This window comes from Nyctereutes procyonoides, unplaced genomic scaffold (assembly GCF_905146905.1).
Source record: "Nyctereutes procyonoides isolate TBG_1078 unplaced genomic scaffold, NYPRO_anot_genome, whole genome shotgun sequence".
Lineage (NCBI taxonomy): Eukaryota > Metazoa > Chordata > Mammalia > Carnivora > Canidae > Nyctereutes > Nyctereutes procyonoides.
The window spans coordinates 9,477,244-9,501,323 of NW_026575121.1; the positions used below are offsets into that span (position 1 = coordinate 9,477,244).

At 36.7% G+C, this 24,080-nt stretch overlaps 1 protein-coding gene across 1 annotated transcript in view; it reads left to right on the plus strand.

The window, feature by feature from the left end:
• The first annotated feature begins 11,422 nt into the window (after positions 1-11,422).
• The window catches only part of ELF1 (E74 like ETS transcription factor 1), a 79,598-nt gene continuing 66,940 nt past the window's right edge, over positions 11,423-24,080 (plus strand). Inside the window, 1 exon segment of the mRNA XM_055335711.1 lies at positions 11,423-11,527. The gene's annotated coding sequence lies outside the window, so the exon portion shown is untranslated.

Sequence of the window (24,080 nt, forward strand, 5' to 3'; positions counted from 1 at the left end):
CAACATCTGGAGATAGGAATTCGGGAACATTGGGGTACTGAGGTGAGACACTTGAGTGATTAAGTGTCTGACTCTTGGTCTCGGCTCAGTTCTTGTTCTCAGGGTTGTGAGTTCAGGCTTCGTATTGTCCAAGCTTGGTGTGAAACATACCTAAAAAAAAAAAAAAAAGAAAAAATCTGGAGAACATTAAAATATTAGGAGCATTTGTCTAAGAAGTGTTTCCTTAAATGACTGTAAATTTAAAATACTTTCAAGTTTTAAAGTTTCATTTGTACCCTTGATAAGGTTTTAAGTAGGGCAGAAGAGCAGAAGAGTATTAGCTATAGCTAAAATGTATCCTTTGTGATGATTGTAAAGTATGAGTTTAAAGAAGCCGTTAATTGTTCCATCTGTACCTTATTATGAAACATGAAAGCCTGTAGGTTAAATACCTTATTTGAATATTCCTTTTTACTGAAACACTTACCAGTTTGTTTCTAATTAGGGCAGTTTATTGACAGAAGGCTATATAAGTAAAAGCCCAAAAGGGGCAGAAGACCAAAAGTGGAGGGAAGGGGCCACATTCGGATAATCAGTCCTACTCTTTTGAGAGTTTTTCTTTTTTGTTCACTCCTTTTGTCTCCAAGTCTGTCTCTTTCCCTTTAATCTTGGTCATTGTCTATTAACATAATGAGATGTTCAGGTGTAAGCTGGAAGACTAACCCAGAAACTGTTCTCTCTTAAATGTAAAGCTTCCTGCTCCGGCCTTAATCCCTAGACAGGGCTGCCAGACTGAGCCTTAACCAACCGACCTGATAGGTACTGGACTATTCAGGAAAGTGAAGAAGGGACCGTGCTTTTTGTGTAATTTAGACATATACAGAAATGCCCTGAGAATGGTTTGGCTTGTGTGGAAGAGAAAAAAACAGATTTATCATTGAGCCAATATTTAGTTGAACTTCCAAATGTTTTCTTTCAGCAAATATTTATTACAGAACTATTATGGGTCAGGAATGCTATCAGGCTAAGATAAATGACCAGTGAGACATGTAAACAAATGATTGAAAAATAGCAACAACACTGTGTTCTTCACCAGATATTTTGGCAGAATAGGCAGGAGGAGTTATGGAGGAAATCAATTCACCTTTAGGTCCCCAAAACCTATCAGGATGCTTTGCACATTTTGACAAAGCATAAGTGTAATGTGAATGCATAAACAATGTGATTCATGCGTCTCTTACTTTACAAAATACAGAGGGAGGTACAAAGGAGAAAGTGATCAGTTCTTCCTTGTAATGATGGAGAGAGGGACTTTGCAGGAGATTCACTGGGTAGGGAAGGCCAGCAAATGTGGAGTTAGAAAGCATGATATGCTCTAAATAAGTTTAGCAAAGCTGGATTGTGGGATGTATGTTGGGAGGTGGAAAGGCCACAAGAGAGGCTACTAAAAGGTAGACCAAAGTCAAGATGCAAAAGTATCTTGTATTAGGGGGCACCTAGGTGGCTCAGTTGATTAAGCGTCCAACTCTTGATCTCACCTTCAGCTCAGGTCTTGAGCTCAGGGTTGTGAGCTCAAGCCCTAAAGTAATCAAAATATGCAGGATGGCATTTGTTAGGTTTTGGAAGAGAAAAGAAATAACATATTTTTTGCTTTGTGAAATTATTGCAAACCTTATTTTTATCTTAAAGATTTTATTTACTTATTTATGAGAGAGTGTGCATGCAAGTGGACAGGGAGAAGGAGTAGAGGAAGAGAGAATCTTAATTCTCTGATGGTTTCTTGTCGTTTTTACTTTGACACTTTCAGAGTACTGGTCAGGTATTTTGTAGAATGTCCCCCAATTTGATTTTGTCTTATATTTTCTCATGATTGTGGACTGGAGTAATGACTTTTTGAGCTTGGGGGTTTAAAAAAATTGTTTCATTTTCATTTTTATTTAAAAAAATTTGTAATTATTTATTTGAGAGAGAGGAGAGAGAACGGGTTGGGGGGGGTGCTTGTGAGGAGACTGAGCAGGGAATCTGACATGGAATTCAGTCCCAGAAATTTGAGATCATGACCTAAGCCAAAACCAAGAGTCAGATACTTAACCAACTGAGCTACCCAGGTACCCCTCATTTTCATTTTTAAAATTCTAAAATAAACTTGCCTTTTTTGCAGCACATAGTTCTATGGATTCTAACAAATATATAAATTTGTGTAGCCACCATCATAATCAGGATACAGAATAATTACATCACCCCTCCAAACTCCCTCATGTTCTTTAGTTATAGATCACCTTGGCCCCTAATCCGTGCCCCTGTAACCCTTGATCAGTTCTCCATTGTTATATGGAGAATAACATATTGGTGTCTTGGAGAATGTCATATAATTGGAATCATAGAATATATGTAATCTTTGACACTGACTTCTTTGACTCATCATAATGCTTTTGAGAGTCATCTAAGTTGTATTTATCGATAGTTCATTCCATTTAATTGCTGAGTCTGAAGGTACTACTAGAATGTTTATCTCTTTCCCTCCCCCTCTTTTTGATATGTATGTGAGGAAATATGTGTTCCTCCTAGCACTATAATAAGCAGTTTAGGGGCAGCCTGGGTGGCTCAGTGGTTTAGCGCCGCCTTTGGCCCAGGGTATGATCCTGGAGTCCCAGGATCGAGTCCCACATCGGGCTCCCTGCGTGGAGCCTGCTTCTCCCTCTGCCTGTGTCTCTGCCTGCCTGCCTGCCTCTCTCTCTCTCTCTCTCTCTCATGAATAATAAATAAAAAATCTTAAAAAAAATAAGCAGTTTAAGTGAATTTTTTGTGAAACGGGGATTATCATTTCCCCCTTTATAGAAATGAAAACTTAGGCATAAGAGTTTAATAGCCCTGGGTCACACAACTAGTTAATAGTGGAGCTGAGACCCAAACCTGGGTCACCTAACTCTAAAGCCCATACTTTTGGAGCACATGGGGAGTTCCTAAGGTCAGTTTTTTCATTTCTTTGTTTTGACCAGCAATTAAGAAGAATTGAAGTTCTTGTTTCTTTAACATATCCTAAAGTTCCTTCTTTTTTCATTTATATTTAGTTCTTTTTATTAAAGAGCAAAAATAATAGAATGCAATTTTTCTTTCATGTTGCTGGGTTACTCTTTAGGGCTAAGCATTCTGTGACTCAGTTCTAAAGCATAAGTCAAGCCAAGTAAATCATCAGTCCACAAGCAATTATGAATTAACATTGAGTGCAACTGTTTATGAGAATTAAAGCCATAATATTAAGTTTTTTCTTAATCTCCTTATAAACAGGATCTTTAATTTGTATTTTAGATAAATAATAAATATTGTATAAAATAGACATAGTCTAAATAGTCTAAATCAGGCTGGTTTAAAATATGAGGTTTGCCTTCTATCATAGTCTTAAATTTTACTAATGACCAAAGTTTTTTCTTTCTTTCTTTATTTTTTCTTTCTTTCTTTCTTTTTTTTTTTTAAGAGCTTGGTGGTTTAGGGTATTTGAGATGAGTTTTTGAACTTGTGCTAAAACCCTATTTACTTAAATGTCCTCCTGTCATAGGCTAAAAAAGTTACCAGAATATTAGTATAGGGTTTCTTGTGTTTTTAGAAATAGTTTATTAGTGAACTGAAATTAGTATAATTGGATTTTGGGGAAACTTACACAATTTCCAGTTATTCTGCATATCTGGTGATTTTATGTGTTACTTTCAATAAGCTAAAATTTTGATGAGGAGACTTCTTTCTTAAATATAGCCTTAGTGTGATTTTTGTTCTCTGTTCCTCAAACACTATTCAGAGAACTTGGGGAGGCTACAAATTCATAAAACATCAGAACTGAAATGAATCTTCAACATGATAAGATTTTTAGGTTCTTCCAGTATTTGATAAAAAAGGAAATGGAGTCCTCAGCAGATGTGTGAAGTAGTATGTCCACAGTCACCACTGGTCAAACCAGGTGCATGGTGTAGCTCCTGCCCTCAAACGGGTCGCCAGTTTATCAGTGTGGAGATGGACTTGTAGAAAATTAACTGCAATATAAAGTGGAATGTTCTTGGCAGTAGAAAAGGCACTGCTTTTCTTAAACAAGTCCCTCCCCCCTATATCTTTTCTTGACTCCTTCAGTACAGTTACTTTGTTTAGTTTCTCACCTTTCAGATGTTTTTGTCTTTTTTAACTTTACCATAAACATGAAAACTCTTCTTTCAAAACTCACAGTGATGTTCATGTTGCTAAATTCATCTGCCGTTGCTTTTTTGTTTTTTTGTTTTCCCTCAGACCTCATTTTATTTGATCTGCCCTCAGCATTTGGCACAATTGCTCAATCCCTTCTTTTGGAAACACTTTTACTCAAATTCCAGGGTAATGCCATATTTGTCTTGTTTTCCTGTGACATTTTTGAGTACTCGTTCTCAGCCTTCTCTGCTAGCTTTACCTCATCTCCCCCCACCTCTAAATATTGAATGGTCCCAGGGGTCTGTCATTGTTAGGTTTCTACCTGTAGCTTTAATATCATATACACATTAATATTATATATATGTTAATGACTCTAATTTATATATCCAGCCCATACCCCTGCCCTGGGTTTTAGGACTGTATCTGCAACTCCAGGACAATATATCCAATTTGACATCTCCACTCGGAGAGCTAATGAACATCTCAAATTAACTGAGTTCCTAGGGCTCTTTTGTGGCTTAGTTGGTTCAGCATCTCACTCTTGATTTCTGCTGGGGTCATGATCTCAGGCTTGTGGGATGGATCTCAGACTTGGGTTCCCTGCTCAGTGGAGCTCACTTGAGATTCTCCCTCTGTTCCTCTCCTTCTGTTTCTTCCTGCTAGCATGCACACACACATTCTTTCTCTCAAATAAATAGATCTTTTTTTTTTTTAATATTTCACTTATTCGACACAGCACAAGCAGTAGTGGCAGAGGCAAAGGGAAAAACAGGCTCTCTGCTCAGCCTGACATGGGGCTTGATCCCAGAATTCCAGGATCAAGACCTGAGCCAAAGGCAGACGCTTTACGCTTTCACCGACTGAGCCACTCAGGCACCCCTAAGTAAATAAACCTTAAAGCAAACAAAACAAAATCTGAACTCCTGATATTTCCACTTACAGTCTCAGTTTGGGCAACCATAGTCTTGCACTTGCCAAAAAATGGAGTTTTGAAGCCTTTCTTCCTCTACCAACTACTTTCTGTTCATTCAGAAATCTTGTTGGATAGTCCTCAAAAACACATCCATAATTTGATCACATCTTCCTTCTATGCTGCCGCCTTTGTCTGAGTCATTATCATCTTCTTTGGGTTATTGCATTAACTTCTCCTCCTTCCGTCCTTGCCCCATTTCAGTCTTTTTTCGACACAGCAGTCAAAGCTTGTGACTCATATGATGAAAACTCTAAACAGTGAGGCTCCCTGGTAGCTTCTAGTATTCTTCTTCCTTACTCTTCTCCTTTCCCTACTTGATCCACATTGGCCTCCTTGCTTTCCTTGAACATTTCAGGAAAACTCCCTGTTAGAGTCTCTGTACAAACTTTCTCTAAAATGTTCTTCCTTAAGATAGGTCTGCATGACTAGAGGTCTTCACTCAAAAGTGACACGGCAAAAGTAAATCCTCCCTAGTTAGTCTGTCCAAAATGTCATATGTTTTGTCTTTGCTGTCTTGTGTTTTCCTTCTCTGTCCTTATCACTAGTATACTGTATATTTATATCTTTTATTTATAATTATCATGCTCTGTATTTAGTTCATGTTTATCATTTTCCCTTGCTAGAATATAAGCACCACATGGGTAGGGATCATTTATCAATAGTGTATCTCCTGTATAGCAAGGAACTAGAACAGTGCCTGACACATAGTAGGTGCTCAGTAAATATTTGTTAAATGAATGGATACCTAGAAGTACCTCAGGTCAGTCATTACCTTGACATTGGGAAGTCCCTTCTCTCTGTAGATCTCCTTTCCCTATTTTTAGAATGAGTTTGGATTGGATCCATAGGTTTAGGCTTTCCTAAAACAACAAAGACTTAAACATATGTTGTATTGCAGTTCCTTGAAAATTTTTATGAGAATTCGGCTGATTAACAGAAAAGTTTGAAAACCATGGTAGGTAGTCCAGATTTTTATTTTGTTTCTAGGGAAACAAAGTTTGTTTCTTTTTCAGACACAAGTGATAACTACATGAGTTCAGGTAGTTCTTTTACTAAGGGAGATTTCTCTGATAGAGTGAAAGGTGAATTGGAAGCAGGTAGTCAGTGGTAGGGAAAGGGACAGTTAAGATGTTGTCATGATACTATTTTTCTACAGCATGATGTAGTAGCAAAGGAGGACTTCAAGTTTCACTCTAAACTCAATATAAAAAATAGAAGGTTTCCTCTCCACAATATTTAGAGATTAAGATAACAAGTGTCCTCTTGAGCGGCTGCTGTGTGAAGACCACCACTAACTACTTTTTTTTTTTTTTTAAGATTTTATTTATTTATTTGAAAAAGACAGGGAATGAGCTGTGGAACGAGGGAGAGGGAGAAGCAGACTTCCCACTGAACAGGGAGCCTGATGTGGGGCTCCATCCCAGGATCCCCAAATCATGACCTGAGCCAAAGGCACCTGCTTAACCGACTGAGCCACCCAGACACCCCACCAACTCCATTAGATTCTAGGCTACAGAGCAGCAGAGCAGTGGTTCTCCTATGCCTGGGTGCTACCCATATTATTGAATCTGTTCCTGGAGTAGGCATGAAGCTCCTTTAGGTAATTCAGAGGTAGCTACATCTCTCACAATCCACTGAAGTAAAAGATACATTGTCTTTAATACTGATTTAAAATTTAACTGTAGATATAATATCATGTCTATATGAGATTTGAGATTGCAGTCAGCATATTACCTGGGAGCATCATAAAGAATATAATTGTACAATCAATTCTTGGTTATTTTTGACAATCAAGGAAAGACTAACACCCAAAATCATACCTACAATTGAACCTTGTAACACAGGTAGGTACATGAATTCTGCAATATCAAATCACAGGCCAGATCACATCTTTAAATAATATTTCAGAGTGTGGTAAAATCCTGATATGCTATAATTTTCCTTCAATAAACTGTTTTAGAAAAGTTAATTGTTTGTGTCTCTCAGTTTCTGCTGTGTTCTGGGCCCTAAGTGAAAAGAATACATTAGTAAGCAAAACCATCCAAAGCCCTGGCCCCTTTTAACTTTGGTATGCCTCTTAAAACACATCGACACTTGTCCAGGAAGATATTACTTATAGATAGGTCCTAGTAATCTGTGCAGAAAGGAAGGAAGGAAGAAGGCCTTGGTTTAACCAAATTCTAGTGATAGGCAATAGAGAATTCACTATTGTCTGACAATTAAGCTCGCACTTGGAAATGCATGTTTTTCAGAACCTGGGATGATACTTTGAGAGGTGTTAACATCAATAAAATTGTTTGCAACTAAAATATTTATAACACTGAATCTCAGTCTTTTAAATTGTATTTTTATGTTTAAGTAGTAGATAATAGTGATTTTGGTCATTTATCATTTTAATGGTTTGATCTTTGCTTCTTCCATCTCCTGTAATAATAGCATGTTGGCTCCTGAATGATGGGACAGATTCAAAGCAATGCTTTTTTTTTTAAGCCCAGCTTTCCTAGATACAGCATTAGACTGTTCTATGTTCTTAGGCACTAGAAGTTTTCAAATTTGAGTTAAAAGAGAAGTAGTCACAATAAAAGGGAAGAAGAGAGTCCTCGCTTACACAGTAAATTCTTTTCATAAGTTCTGTTTTAAAGAAAGAAATAAACAGTGTCTTAGCTTTAGTTGGCATTCATTTCACTCAGTTGACCTAATCCTGCTCAGCTCAAATATAAATGCTGAAAATTCCTCCAGGCAGCCATGAGTACTTCATATTAAGGTATATCCTGACTTGGTATATTCCTGATTTTACAAATAAATGTATTTACAGTATGTATAGATACATTATATACATCAACAAGCTGAAGATGCCACATTTTATTTATGTAACAGTTTAGAGATTGACGTAAACTTTCTCATTCTGAACCATCTGTTACTGTTTCTGTGCTTCTATGAAGCATAATAATAGTTAATATATATAAAGTGCTTAGTGCCCAGTATAATATTAGTAACTGTATTACACATGAACTAGATTTCTTTTTAAAGTCAGGTCTTTATTGAGATAAGTGTTTATATACAGTACAGTTTGTCCTATTTTGATGTATAGTTCTAGGTTTTTTGACAACATATATAGGTTATAGAACCAATAGCACAATCACTATTCAGAATATGCCCATCACCCCAAACAGGGACGTCCATCACCCCAAACAGTTTCCTTGTTCCCCTTTGTATTCAGTTTCCTCCCCTCATCCCTAAGCCCTGGGAACCACTGATAGGAATTCTTTTTATTTTGCCTTTTCTAGAATGTTCCGGTACAGATTTTGAGTCTGACTCCTTTCACTCCCTAATGCGGAGTGGTAACTATATTTCAGAAGTTCATACCTTTGTATTGTTAATAACATTCCGTTGTATGGATATACCACAATGTGTTTAACCATTCTCCTCCAGTTTATGGACATTAGGGTATTCAGTATTTGGTGATTCTGACTAAAACTGCCATAAATACTTGGGTAGAATTTTTTTTGTAGACCTATATTTTCATTTCTCTTAGGCATATATCTAGGATTCAGACTGTCAGATCGTCTAAGTATATGCTTAGTTTTACAAAAAAAAAAATGTTTTCCAAATAGGCTGTACCAGTTTGCATTCTCACCAGCAGTGTATGAGATTTATAGTTGCTCTATATCCTCTCCAACACGTGGTATTTGGTCAGGTTTGTTTGTTTTTGTTATCCTAGTGGTATTGTGACTTTAATTTGCATTTTTCTGTTGAGTAAGGATGTTGAGATTTTTTTCTGTGCGTATTTGCCATCTGTATCTCTTTTTGGTGAAGTGTCTATTCAGATCGTTTGACTTTTAAAAACTAGTTTGTTTTTTTATTTTTGAGTTATGAAAGTTCTTTATTAAGCATAGTAGTACATACACTGGTTTTAATGCTCATAATACTCTTTTGAGGAGGGTGGGTACTATTAGCCTAAATCACAGATAAAAAAGTTAGGCTGCAAGATTGTTAAATATAGCCCAGGAACACACAGCTAACAGGTTGTAGAGCTGGGATTTACACCCAAGCAGATTGGCTCTAGAACCTCTGCTGAGCTGCTTGCCAACCTTTTTTTTTTTTTTTTTTATGGAAATTGATTTCTTGGGGCTGTGACTATAACTAGGATCCAATTTCTGTGGGTGGTAAAACAATGCTTATAGGGGCACCCTTGAGCAAAGGGGAACTTTCTTGTAATAGCAACTCTGGAATCATCTCCCTAGGAACAGCTAAGATATTTGTTGCTGTTGAAAGAGGGTGACTATTTTCAATTTATGTCTCTTACTTCACTTCTACATACTGGTGGTCAAAAGTACTTCTCTTAAGTTATTTTCCAAATATCTGCCATTATCAGGTAATTGAGGTACTTTATATAAATGGATTTTCTCAATAGCAGAAGCTTCTCCTTTTATGTATCCATACTTCCTAAAATATTTGACATACTTATTCACTTTGTATTTCAAAGACCTTTATCATAGTAATGCTGACTTCAAGGCATTTACTGTTTGGCAATATATGTAGGGAGCATGTAGAACTTTTTGACCTTATAAGATGGCTCCAGGTCCCAGGACTTTTAAAGTTATATTTATTTGGAGTTTTACAAGTTGTTTTTTTTTTTAGTCTTATCTACTCTCTCATTTGTTCATTCTGACATCATCCTTTCACCATTCCCTCTTTCATTCACGCTTATAACTTCTATTTCTAATTAGCTAAAAGATAATTAAATTATTGGGCTTACATGAATATGGTCTAAAATAAATGTCAGCACTGGGAAACGACTTGGGAATTTTCCAGTGAACATCTCCTGTGACTGCTCAGAGGACCTTCTTGTTTGGGATCCAAGCAGTCATTCTAAATAAATGAGCTCTAAAGTAAGCTAACTGAATATGACGTTTGACAGTAGAAAAAGTGATGTGTTTTTCTTTTTAGCATAATTTTTTATTAATAATTTGTTAAACCATGGGGATTATCTTAGTGAAAAGGTAAATCAAACAGTGTTCAGCAGAATGGAATAAATAGGCACTTAATGGGTAGAAAGTCGGTTCACAATCATTACATTTTGTAGCCGTTTGTAAAGTTCCCCGTCTGAGTCAGTGACAGCTTGTCCTCTCAGCTGTGCCTCTAGTAAGGCAGAGTAATTACTTCCAAGTAATTAATTAAAGGGAGAAAACCTTGCCAAATCCTATTTACTTTTTGTAAAATATTAAGATGAAGGCTAGCTAGTGAGTAGCACTTTATCATGTAAAGCACTTTTGAAAGCGCTTAATGCTTTCAAGCCATTTTGACCAATTTAAGCCCTTACTTAGAATAAATTAATTAATATTCACCCAGGGGACAGGGTTTAAGTAGTTGTACTAACATTTCAGCTGCTTGGGCACCTTGTCGGGTGTATGAGGACTTGGAGAGCAAAACGTCACTGTCCATGTCTTTCGTTGGCAGCCTTAGGATCACCATGTATGGTGCAGCAGGGTGCCTGGCCCATGGTAGGCTTTTATTTGTGGATAATTTTGTTTGAAAGTTAAAGAAAACTGTGGCTGTCACTTCTAAGTAGTAGAATCATGAACCATGATTGCATTGGTAATTTGTTTAAAATAGAGCTTTATCAAGCTTGCAGTTTAAAATCATTTTGCTGTATTATACTTTGGTTTCTTACTTTGGATTTGTTTAAATTTTACAAATCAGATTAATTCATACTTATTTTTCCACTGAACTTTGAATTAGAAAATTAGGAAGTAGATTTTATGTTTAGTGAACTTGTAAATCTCATCTGATACTGTAGTTTGCTAGTTTTTCTAGATTACATTTTCCAGCAATATACCCCTTTCATGTAAGGGTTAATGAGTAGCCTGGTTAGACTCACCAGTCCATTGTTAAATTAAAAGCCAGAAAATTTGCTGTCTCTCTTCCATTCCCTCCCACACTGTTTTTCTTTTCATAGTTTTACTTACTTGATATATTAAGATAATTTTTAAAGTTGAGATTTTATTTTTTTAAAAACAACATGCGGTGTTAATTTTGTTTCCTTGTAGATCCTGATTCCTATTTTTCTGTTGTTAATTTTAAATTATGGTAATTAGCATGAGCTGAATAATGGTTTAATCAAGGTAGATCTTGGTCCTTGGCTCTATGCCCCTCCTTTTTCTATACCTCTCCTCTTTTTTTTTTTTACCTGTAGATTTGCATGTTTGACCCAGCAGGATAATTGGGTCCACAGCAACATGGGCGTGCCTCCCTTAGAAACACTTAGTTTCATGTATGACTCATAGGCTGAAGCACAGACACCACTTCCCCAATCTACAGGAGCCATTTTAACAGCATAAAACTTGCCGGATTGCTTTTTATTTTCAAGCCCAAAGGACAAAAAGAGAACGAGAATATTTGAAGGTAACTTGTTAGGATTTTGTGTGTTTGCTTCTGGCTGTTTCCTGAGCTGATAAACGGAGGGTGGTTCTTACCTGTCGCAGAACATGGCTGAATGTGTTCTTTTAACTCTGAAAAAATGTGTGTAGTCAGTCACATGCCTGATTGCGCTTAGCTGCTAGGGGGGAAACAAAGCATTCAAATTCTGGAAAGTTTTAGATCTTCCTGGAAAAGCATTTTTTAATGTTTTGTATGATTTTTTTCTTTCTTTCTTTCCCTGTGTGACTTGAGAATAAAGGAGATTTTTCTTTCTTTTTCATACCACAAAACAAACTTCGGTCAAATTTTCGTTTTAAAAAAATCGAATTGTACTTGTGGGGATAGCCAGAAAGCTACAGTTAAGCAAACCGTACTATTCGTGTGTGATACGGGCATTAAGAAAAAAATTTCAGAGACACAGTTTTATTTTGGCTAAAGGGACGTTTGGGGATAACTCACTCATAGGTGTTACTCATTGACCTGTCCTTTTCTTTTTTCTTAAGTTAATGAAATTATACTAAACATTAATTTTTGAAAATGAGATGGAAGTTTAAGAAAAATGGGCAGTCATTTAGGTAACAAGTTAAAGTGGTTATTAAAGCACAAGAAAGACTAGAACAGTTCACCTACTATTAGAAAAATAATAATAAAGTTGTATAATTCACACTGGAAACTTACTGTGAGGAGCAACCTTAGATGCATGACTAGCTTCTGAAGGAACATGAAGTATTTCAATTTGTGTATAAAGAAAAAGTAAAAGAGTACTGGCCTTCCTCCTGTATCACTGTTCTTAAAATTTGCTTGTTTTAAAGGGGAAAAAAAAGTACTACCTTTTGTGTAAAAGAAAATATTGCGGAATCTCTTCCTGGAATATTTATCATTGTTGAAATGATGAAGTTCTGGCCAGCGTGAACTGGTGTGCCTTGAAATTCTAGGTCCTCTGAGAAGCTGGGTGCAGTAGTATTTTACTTCTGAAAGCTATTTATGAAATTAAAATTTGAATGCAAATAAAATTTGAACATGCAGTGATTATGAATAAAATTTTTGGAAACCAAAAAGTCATGTATTATTGACTATATAATATTTTGCTGTTTTTTAAGGGAATTTGCTGTTGCTAATTTTCTAAGTGTTTTTTAGGGAAGGATATAGAGGCAGTTATTCTGACTCTGGGAAAGGATTATTCTATGAACAGGTCTTCTATGGTTTTGCAGGAAAGGCATAGCAGACATTTTACTAGTTCAGCTCTGAGCCGCCTGCTCTCATCTTTGTCTCTGCATCTTGCTGGTTTAGTCAGCCTTTGAGTAAGTAGAGGCTGTGTTTACTTCTCCTCTGGCCTGTGTGAAAAATCTAATGAAACCTTTTTTCTTTTTTTCTCTTTAAGTTTTCAATAGCTGGTGACCCATAAGAGAAAAATCTAGGGGCATACAAATAAATAAGATTTTATTTATTAAAGAGAAGTAGGATAATTTAGTTTCTTAAAAAATAAGGGGATGATATAGTTTAAGTCAAATAGGTCATATATTAAGTCAAATAGGTCCTATATTTCAGGCTCTTACCTATGTGACAGAGACTGAAGTGGGACTTCAAAGGAGAAGGGAAGGGTGGAAAAAAAGCATGGAAGCAAGGGAAGGCCAGAGAAACTTACTCAGTAGTCTTCCCACTCCTTTTCGATTCATAAGGTGGAATATAAACTTAGATGGAGTCATCAGAATTAAACTGAGAATTACCCATTTAAAAAACTTGAGCACTGAAAAAGACTGGAGGTCGTCCAGCTGCCTCACTCGTGTGGACGTATGGACGAAGACACTATAGTGGCCTGAAGAGGTCTTGTGACTCCCTCAAGGTCGCTCAGTGCTTAGTGGCAGGGCTTCCAGCCGGGAGCTGCTCCTGCTAGTCCACACTAACAAGTGATACTTTGTTTGAAATGGGCTCTGTTTCCTTAAGAATAAATAAAACCTTAATTAAGTTGCTTGGTAGTAAGATGCAACCAAATGAATTAACCAGTGATTCTGAAAATGTGTTCAAACTAGTTTCCTTTATTCATCAGAGGAGATGTCGCATTTGTTTCATTTCCACCACTGCTTGTTTTCATTATTGGAACATTTTCATAGTTTATGACGTTGCTGGTTTAAGACGGGTCTAGGGGAGTTGGAAATATAAGGAGTTGGGAATTTGCTTTGACCTTGTAGACACAAAGACAGATTCATTTCTGCTTTTTATCTCCTGTCCTTCTAGGAAGACAAATACTGTTTAATATGATACCTTGTTCTGTTAGTTTGTGTGTGTTAAACTTTGCATATGAGTTTACAAAATCTAGAAGTTTCTAAACTCTATACTCCATCTTGAACTGAAACTTTCCAGAATTAGTAATCTTATTCCATTTGTTTGTTGTATCTTCTCTCTCCTCCTTTGAGAGTTTACTATACATACTAGGCACTTTTGAATCTTCTGAGCATGCAAAATCTTTAACTTTTTTATGTATTTTATTGGAGTGGCCAAAATTTACTTCAGATCTGCCTTTAAGTCTGAAACTTGGTTTTTTAAAAGTACAGTACTTTGCTTGTAACTGTTGAATCTCTTACATCTCCAAATCCCCTAACCCAGTTCAGTATCAGACCTCCCACAATGTGGTCATCATTATCCTAAGCAAATGACAGCACAGAAACAGCTAGAAAACACAGGATCTCTCCTCATAAACCTAGATTCTTACCGGGAAAACAGGGCAGGATATCATGGGGGTGAAATAAGAATGGAACCAAACCAATGAGAAGTTATATTCAGATTCAGACTATTTGCCTAGAGGTGAAACATGACCGAAACTTAAAATAGGGAAGACTATGGATCTTGAGAAATTATTAGTATTGAAGAAAGAATATCATTTGCTTAGGGTTAAGAGGAGTGTCTTCACCAATAAGAATGCAAGCTCTTTGAGATCAGAGAGGTTTTGTTGTATTTTTCTGTCTCGTTGAAACTTTGACTAAAATACTGAGCACGTATGAACAGACAGTTATGATTTGCTGCATCAAACCCTTGGCTACTCAGTTGGGCAAGTTCTGCTAAAGTTAGGGGTAGCAAGTCTTTCTTTTTTTTTTAAAGATTTTATTTATTTATTCATGAGAGACACAGAGTGGGGGGTGGGACAGGGACATAGGCAGAGGGAGAAGCAGGCTCCATGCAGGGAGCACAATGTGGGAGTTGATCCCAGGATCATACCCTGAGCCAAAGGCAGACGCTCAACCGCTAAGTCACCCAGGCATCCTGGGGTGGCAAGTCTTTAAAAGGCATGTGGCCCTTAGCTTCCTCTGTCTGGTATCTGCACATCATAACCATTCAAAGAAAAAATGAATACTTGCCTGGTAGTATATTTTAAAGCAGTAATTTTCAACCCTTGGTGTAATGGAGAATCACCTGGCTCCCACCCCAAGATTCTGATTCATTAGGCACAGGGTTTGGGTTATCAGTCACCATTTTTAATAATTACCCTAGGTGATTGTGGTGCAAGCGCTTGTAGGCCACACTTTAAGAAAAAGAGTATAGGTTTAAGAAGAACAATCAGTCAGTTACTTAGCAGTTTAATGTTTGGACTTTTAAGCAACCAGGGATATTTTAAAGCCTGCAGCCTCTGGTAAGTAAAGAAAGTGACTGGAGTAGTTTATTATCAATATTAGAACTTACTTTCTCTACCTACACCAGTTATTCTTTTCTTTAATATACTTTTTGCTGCTCTGTGTCTTTCAACTTTTTTCTGCTTCTCTAAGTCTGCTTTTTTCCCTCTCACTCCCAGACCCACCACTCTATTGCGACCACAGTAAATAATTAAGCTAATTATTTTTTTCCCAAGTGAAATTAGCCTCTTCCTTATCTCAGTGAGCCATCACTTTCCCAATGTTAGTTTTTTTAGTACTAGCTGGTACTTCATTCCTTCCTTTCTTCATTCCTTTATCCTTGGGGTTCTAGGCAAGACATCCCTTTCCTGATTTAAGGTAGCATTTATAGCCTTTGAAAATCCTCTCCTGGGAAACACACCATTATTACTTGCAATTGTTTTGAACCTGGAAAGGAGGCATTTGTTTTGTTTTGTTTTGTTTTAAAATTTTTTAAAGATTTTATTCATGAGAGAGAGAGAGAGAGAGAGAGAGAGAGAGACAACAGGCAGAGGGAGAAGCAGGCTCCATGCAGGGAGCCTGATGTGGGACTCAATCCTGGGACTCCAGAATCATGCCCTGGGCCGAAGGCAGATGTTAAACCACTGAGCCACCCAGGGATCCCCTGTTTTATTTTATTTTTTTTAAGATTTTATTTATTTGAGAGAGAGTGAGTGAAAGGGAGAGAAGGCACAGGGGGAGGGAGGGACAAAGGGAGAGGGAGAAGCAGACTGACTCCTCGCTGAGCGGGGAGCCCAATGGGAATGTAGGCTCCATTGGGGGACTCTGGAATCATGACCTGAGCCAAAGGCAGATGCTTAACCAACTGAGCCACCCAGGTGCCCCTGTTTTGTTTTGTTTTTAAATACCATGTGATGCTTGGATATGATTTTTGAGGTTTCTTTGGACTTTAACTCCACTGATTGCATATTTGTAGGCTTTACCTCGTATTACATCCCATCTAATGGAACATAAGTGTTCACAGACTTTTGCAGGGGTGAGAAGAACAGTCCCATCAGTTGAATGGTCTGAAAATAATTATTGCTTCCATCATTTAGTCGGAATATTTTGTTCCTCTGCTTAGGAGCTGCTTCATTTAGATGGTAGACATTGAATTAGTAATATCACTGAGTCAGCTGAAGTGATTAGGGCAGTTTTCGACTATTGGAGCAATCTTTTTCCCATTAGTATGAGAGCCTACTAAAAAAGTTTTTTGTGTCACCTCTATCTTGTGTCTTGTCAGATGGTGTATGTATACTAGAGTAAAAGTAGCTCTTGATCTGTGCTACAAGTGTTGAGGTATTTCACCGTTTATGAGAAAATAACCCATGTGCTATTTGTTTTGTTGGCAGAGAGGAAAAAATTATGCACCTGAGCTTTGGTTGTACAAATTTCTATGCAAAAGCATTTTGATTTCTTCTCTGCCAGTTATAAATATATGAATTAGAAAACTTTTCCTAGGGATCCCTGGGTGGCGCAGCGGTTTGACGCCTGCCTTTGGCCCAGGGCGCGATCCTGGAGGCCCGGGATCGAATCCCACGTCGGGCTTCCGGTGCATGGAGCCTGCTTCTCCCTCTGCCTGTGTCTCTGCCTCTCTCTCTCTCTGTGACTGTCATAAATAAATAAAGAAAGAAAGAAAGAAAACTTTTCCTAAACGTCTCTTTTCACGTTCATTCTCTTACTCCTGTAGAAATTCAGAACTTCTCTTTCATTTGCCCTGTAATTGCTGAGTAGTAGGTGTCAGCTCTCTTTTGTCTCCATGTTTTACAGCCTGAGATTAACAGTTGGTATTAAAAAAATAATAATAAAAAGGCAACTGTAAGCAATATGAATGCCTTCTAGAGTTTGGAGACTTATTTAAGAATTTTTATATTAAAAAGGTAACAAAGTTATATATGCACATTATGTTTAAAATCTGAAAGACTAGAAGAATGAAAAGCAGCCTCCCTTCTTTTCCCCTCACCTGCTGCCCAGAGGCAACTATTTTTTAGAGAAGTTTTTTTGGGTTTTGTTGTTGGTGTTTTTAAAATTTGTTTTCTTGGCTCTATCCTTGTCTAATCTTTTGCCCTATATCATAAAAGTTCTTCAAGGTAGCCAGAGCTAGTATGACTTATTAAAAAGTCAAGTGAAGTTCATTATCCGTGTGATGGATGCCTGGTTATATAGTGGTTCATGTGTGTGCAGAGTTGTATGGTGTAATTAAAAAAAATTTAAATGAAGGAAAATTGGTTATTTTTTATGTTTTAGAAAACAGTCCTATGAACAATGGAACTAAAACTATAAATATGAGGTGTTGAATTAATAACTGTTTACATGCATCTTTTTTATATCAAAATACTAAATGGAAGCTTAGTAATGTAATGGGGTCAATTCATTCTCTTTTTTTTTGTTTTAAAGCTGAAATGTGCATGTAGGAGAATATATAAAACATATACAGCTTAAATATGATTACAGAGTGTTTACCTATTACACAACAACCTAGGTTAAGAAGTAGGCTCATTATGTTAGAAGTCCCCGTTTGTTTCTCCTTAAAAATAATTACTATCCAACTTTTGTGATAACCTTTTCCTTAAATTTATACCCCTTTCAACTTGATGTAAATGGAATCAGCACCATGTATACTCTGTAGTGACTTGTTTCATTCAACCCTCTGAGATTTGCCTTAATTAATTTTAATTGTATTGTATTCCATTGTCTGTCTAGACCAGAATGTATTTACTCTCTCTTGTTGATGACCTTAGATTGTTTCCACTCTGGGCGCATTCTTGCACATGGTTCATGGAACATATGTGCAAGAGTTCTCTAAGGCGGCAGTATCATCACACTGAGGTATGAGAGTTGTTTACCAAGAGCGTGGACATAATGGATAGTTTAAGATAATTTAGAGTTCTTCATTATCTTTCCTGGGAACAGATGACTGCCATTGATGCCATCTTACCCATTCAGCATCTTACTATGGTGTATTGTCCTAGGGGGTAAAATTCTTAAGGACTCTAAACAGATGGGCAATTGATGCACTTCAGAGTAAGTTGCAGATATCAAAATATTTGACCATTAGGGCAGCCCAGGTGGCTCAGCGGTTTAGCACCTCCTCCAGCCCAGGGCGTGATCCTAGAGACCTGGGATTGAGTCCCATGTCGGGCTCCCTGCATGGAGCCTGCTTTAACCTCTGCCTGTGCCTCTGCCTTTCTCTCTCTCTCTCTCTCTCTCTCTCTCTCTCTCTGTGTCTCTTGTGAATAAAAAAATAAAATCTTTAAAAAAAAAATTTGACCGTTAGTTTACCATGCCTGTCATTTATTAACTAGAGTTATTTCAAACAATTTTGGATTAAATTTTTAATAGAATAAATACAATATAGTTCCAGTTATGTACATAAAAACAATATGATTATTGATACATATGTATTAAAGGTATAAAAATATGGGGGCAACATCAAATTTAAAATAGTTGGGAGGGGTAAAATGAGACTAGGGAGGTATATATAGGAGGCTTTAGCTATATGTGACTTTTTTTCTTAAGAATCTGGATCAAATTATGGTAAAATATTAGTGTAAATCTGGATGATGTAAATGTCTTCTTTCTCTTTGGTTGAATTACATCCTAACAAATTTTGTTGTGTAAGGAGTTTATTTTTGTCCTAACATTTATACATAACTGAGAAATAACATTAATTTGATGAGGAGCAGAAGTTGACTTTTAAAAATGATAAGTAAACTCTACATCATAAAAAATGTCAACTGCCTGTTTCAGTGAAAGGTTAGCTTGATTGAGAGCTAAGTTGTATGGCTGTGTGTCTGTCCTATATAACTAGTAAGATGGCTCTAGATATACTTCTGACGGGTAACTTCCAGTTGAGATCCGTTAACAAGTTGGAGCTATAGTTTGTAAGAAATAATTTAGTATTTAGACTCCTCCCATGTTCAGATACTACTCAAAAACACATTTCTGGGGCGCCCGAGTGGTTTAGTTAGTTAGGCAACTCCCTTCAGCTCAGGTTATAATCCCTGGACTGGGAATCAAGCCCTACATCTGGCTCTGTGCTTAGTAAGGAGTCTTCTCCTCCCTCTGCACCCCCCCTTCCCGCATTGTGTGCACATGCACACTATCAAATAAAAATCTTTAAAAAACCCCACACATTTCTGAACAGAAAGATTCATAAAACACAATTGATAGAGTATTAATTGACACTACTGATAAACTCTAATAAGCTAATACCCCAAATTAGACTTTTGCATCTAACCAGATTTATTGACATAAGTTGTTTTCATCTTGCTTCCTTAAAATTCTTACTATAATGGTAGCAATCCTTATATCTTTAGTGATTTTTTTTTGTTATAAACTTCATGTGGAATCCCTATGTAAGATCTCCAAAATTTAGTAATATAATTGTGGGAATTGCTATTAAAACTCAATTAGTTAAACATCTGCCTTAGGCTCAGGTCATGATCTGGGATCCTGGGATCCAGCTGACATTAGGCTCCTTGCTCAATGGGGAGCCTACTTCTCCCTCTCCCACTCCCCGTCTCCCTCTCCCACTCCCCGTGTGTGTATTCTCTCTTTGTTACATAAATAAAGTCTTTTTTAAAAAGTGAAAACATAGATCTTAATCCAGGTTTTTGCTTTCATAATGATCTCTTGGCTCTCTTAGTTCTAGGATTTTCCCCACAGCATATGTGTGTGTGTGTGTGTGTGTGTGTGTGTGTGTGTGTATGTATGTAGTGGCAGGGATGGCAGGGACAGAGAAGAACAAATGGAAGTAGAAATCCTAGAATTTTACTTAGAAGGATTCTCATAAGTCATGGAGTTCAGAGGTCTCCTGAACTTTTTAAATTAAATTCCTTTTCAGCCTATGTAATTTACTGATTCATTCAACAATTATTTATTATCTGTTAGGCATTATTCTTGATGCTGGAGAATATATCAGTGAACAAAACATAGAAACTTTATAAATTATATACATATGCTTTACTTATTCCATTTAAAATATGTTCTAATATACACAAGGATTAGAGAAAGTTACAGAGACATTATATTAGTGGTCTTCAATGTACTTGTGATATACTGAGATGAAGAAAGCATACTGGAACTTGTATTTTTAACAGCTTTATTTTACTAAGGAAAAAAATGTATCCTGGAGAGTTTTCAATAAACTGTTCCTCTGAAAAAGGATTCCTGTAAAGGGCATTTAATAAATAGTAATAGCCCATCCTTCTAAAGAATTTATATATTGACAAATATAACCCATGGAAACAAAAGCTCTTTGTGGTCCTCAATAATTTTTAAGAGTATAAATGGATCTTGACACCAAAAGAATGTCGCATGATTGCAACCAGCATTTTAAATATCATTCTTACATATTTTTTTTCCATTCTTAATTTTTATTTAGGAAACTATCATAAGTAACTTGCCTAAGATTGGGTAATTTAATAGATCACTGGTACTTACAGCATTTGATTCAGTCTTTTCTCCTGTTGCTACTAAAGCAGAGTTTTACATAAATCAGAGTTTGAAAAACATCATGAGTGTTCTAAACCAGAACTAGATAAAAGCACTAGTTTGGAGGTTTTTTCCCCAATAATGAAGATAGTTGATGACTTTTACCATAAATTTATTTGTGCCCCTCCAAGTTCCTTCCACAAATAACAGCAAAAGTCACTAAAATTGGGGAGAGTGTTGGGGTACCTGGGTGGCTCAGTCGGTTAGGCATCTGCCTTCAGCTTAGGTTGCGATTCCAGGATCCTGGGATCAAGCCCCACTTTGGGCTCTCTGCTTGGCAGGAAGCCTGCTTCTCCTTCTCCCTCTGCCTCTGCCCCTCCCCCTGCTTGTGCTCTCTCTTGCTTGCTCTCTCAAATAAATAAAATATTTTTTAAAAATTGGAGAGTATTAAGTTATTATATTTATATTTAGTACATTATAAAATTAGTGATTATATAAATATGTAATATATACTTAGTATAATTATGTTTAAGTAATTATATTTAATATTAAAATATTAAGCTTGCTAGTAAAGGAATGCAAATTAAATGAAGTTACATGTTTTGCCTGTCATAGTGACAAAAATTAAAGTACTGTGTGATGGTGAAAAGACCATTAAATGTGCCTGCATGTATTCTTTTGATATCAGTATTAACCGAAAAGCCTTCTGGATAGCACTTGACTTATATCAAAGCTTTGAAAGTGTACCTCTCTTTTGATATAATAATCTCTGTTGTAGGATTCTATTTTAAAGAAAATTTAAGGATGGGAACAAAGATTAAGCTATGAAGATATTTGAACGACTGGTCTTAATAGCAACAGCAGTTTACAAACTTTTTTTATACTGTCTTCTCAAAATTTTTCTTTATACTCTTCAAAATGATTGAGGATCCCAAAGAGCTTTTATGTGAGTTACAGTTATCAGTATAACTTTCTTTTCTTTTTTTAAAAAGATTTTATTTACTTATTTGAGCAGGAGCACATGAGAGAGCAAGAGCATGAGAGAAGGTATGAGGGAGGTGGAGAGGCAGAGGGAGAGGAAGAAGCAGGCTCCGTGCTGAGCAGGGAGCCCGGTGTGATGTTCGATCCCAGGATCCTGGGCATCATGACCTGAGTCGAAGGCACTTAACCAACTGAGTCACCCAGGAACCCTGACAACTGTTTTCAAAAACTGTATCAAAAGGAGTGCAAATCTTTATTTAATCTTTGGTATAAAGGAAGATAGCTAGATTTTCATATCTGCTTCTGCATTCAATCTGTTGCAATGTGTTGCTTTGGTTGAAGAATATGAAGAAAATTTAGCCTAATACAGGTGTCTAGTTGGAAAAGGGAGATGTATTTTAATAGCCACTTTAGATAATTGTGGATTTTTTTTCTTTGATACTACACCAAAACTCAACAAATGCTAATTTTTTTTAAAGATTTTATTTATTTATGATAGAGAAAGAGAGGCAGAGACACAGGAGCAGGCTTCATGCCAGGAGCCCGACGCAGGACTCGATCCCGGGACTCCAGGATTGCGCCCTGGGCCAAAGGCAGGGGCCAAACCGCTGAACCACCCAGGGATCCCCCCCCTTTTTTTTAAGACTTATATTTATTTATGAGAGAGAGAGAGAGAGAGAGAGAGAGAGAGAGAATACAAGCGGGGGTGGGGGGCAGAGGAAGAAGCAGACTCCACACTGAGCAGGGAGCCCAATGTGAGACTCCATCCCAGCACTCCCAGATCATGACCCACACCAAAGGTGGACACTCAACCAACTGAGCTACCCAGCACCCCAAATTCTGGTTTCTTAAAGGTTAGTGCAAAGGGATTCTGAAACTCTATCAATGAACTTTTTGTCCTCAGTAATGCTAAAATCCATTCATCTGTCTTATACTTTGATGAATTAATGTTTTCCTGAGCAAGATTTTGTAACATCACTCGTTGGTCATCTGAGTATTCCAAATGTTGATATAATATTTTTAAAAATCACATTTTTTAGTATTATACCAGTCTTATCAAAAAGTCTTTTAAGTATTGGAAAGCTAATAAGCCCAAAGTAGTGCATGTAAGTTTTCTAAAATTGTGATTTTCAATTGAAGGCTCACATTTTATCATTGGTGACAAATGCTGTTAGTTGTTTTTCCTTGAAGTGACAGGGTCATTTTATTCATTTTTGGGAACATGTCTGCCAAATATCCAGTTATGAAAAATAGGTAGTTCTTTGAAGTAAAAATGGTGTTCCATGAAAAAAGCTAATTTAGCTCACAAGTAATTAGTGGGGTGCCTGGTGGATGGCTCAGCTGGTAGAGCACATGACTCTCAATCTCAGGATCATGAGTTCAAGCCCCACATCGGGCATGGAGCCTACTTTAAAAACAAAAAAACAAATAACTAGTGGTTTTTGTCAAGACAACTATTCTTTTTTAGAATTCCATGGAAGTATGTTTTATGTACTTCCCATTTTATCATTCATAGTGTTAAAAAGGCATGTATTTAATGGTTGAAATTTAAGAAAATAAATAGTTTTACTCTTCATCAAGGATCTTCTTAAGTGAAACTGCCTTCTTTTAAATATGAGTGCCTAGTGGTAAAGAATACAGTGACTAGAATGGTTTGGTGACATAGCCCTGATTCATGCTAAGGCACTAACTTATACATCCACTTTTGCTTTTGCACTATTAGTACAAATATGAACATGGTGAGAAAAGGCAAATAGTACCCTAGTATTTATGAAAATAGTTTTGACCTCATGAATTCTCTGAAAGGGTTTCTGGATCCTCTGTGGGTCTGAGGATTACATTTTGAGGATCATTGTAATATGATAACATTAGAAATAGTCCAAATGTCCAAAAATGGGGCTTGGTCAAATAAGTGATGGTACTTCTACACAATTATATGATAGAAATATAAATTTGTGAAAGTTTATGTTAAATATAAGCTTATTATACAGTATTTTTCTGTATTGGGTGCCTCTCTAATGAGGAAATGTGTTTCTCGAAGAAAGTGAAGGTGCTGGATCTAACGCTCAACATTTTCCATTTAGTTGGTGGTTTTGTGATTAAGGAAAGGGAAATTAAAAGGCAGGAAGGCAGTTGCTGGCTTCTTTTCCAGTCTGAAGGATTTCTATGTAGTAACTTTGAGTTTAATTTTCAATGTAAAAAGGAATTGGCAGTGGTATCAATCATTTTTAAATGCTTTATAGAAATAGATGAAATATGCCTTCAAATTCAATTCTTCCTGTAGATTTACTTCCTCATTTGGCATTTTCTGACTTACATTTTTTTTTTTTTTACTGTGTTCTTAATTGGGAGAACTTTGAGTTGCTGTATATTAGCCTCACAGTGAATTAAAGAAAGTTTCTAAAACAAACATAGAGATTTTCTCATTGCAGTTTAGAACATCATGCTAATGGGAACCATCACTGTGTCAGTGGCAC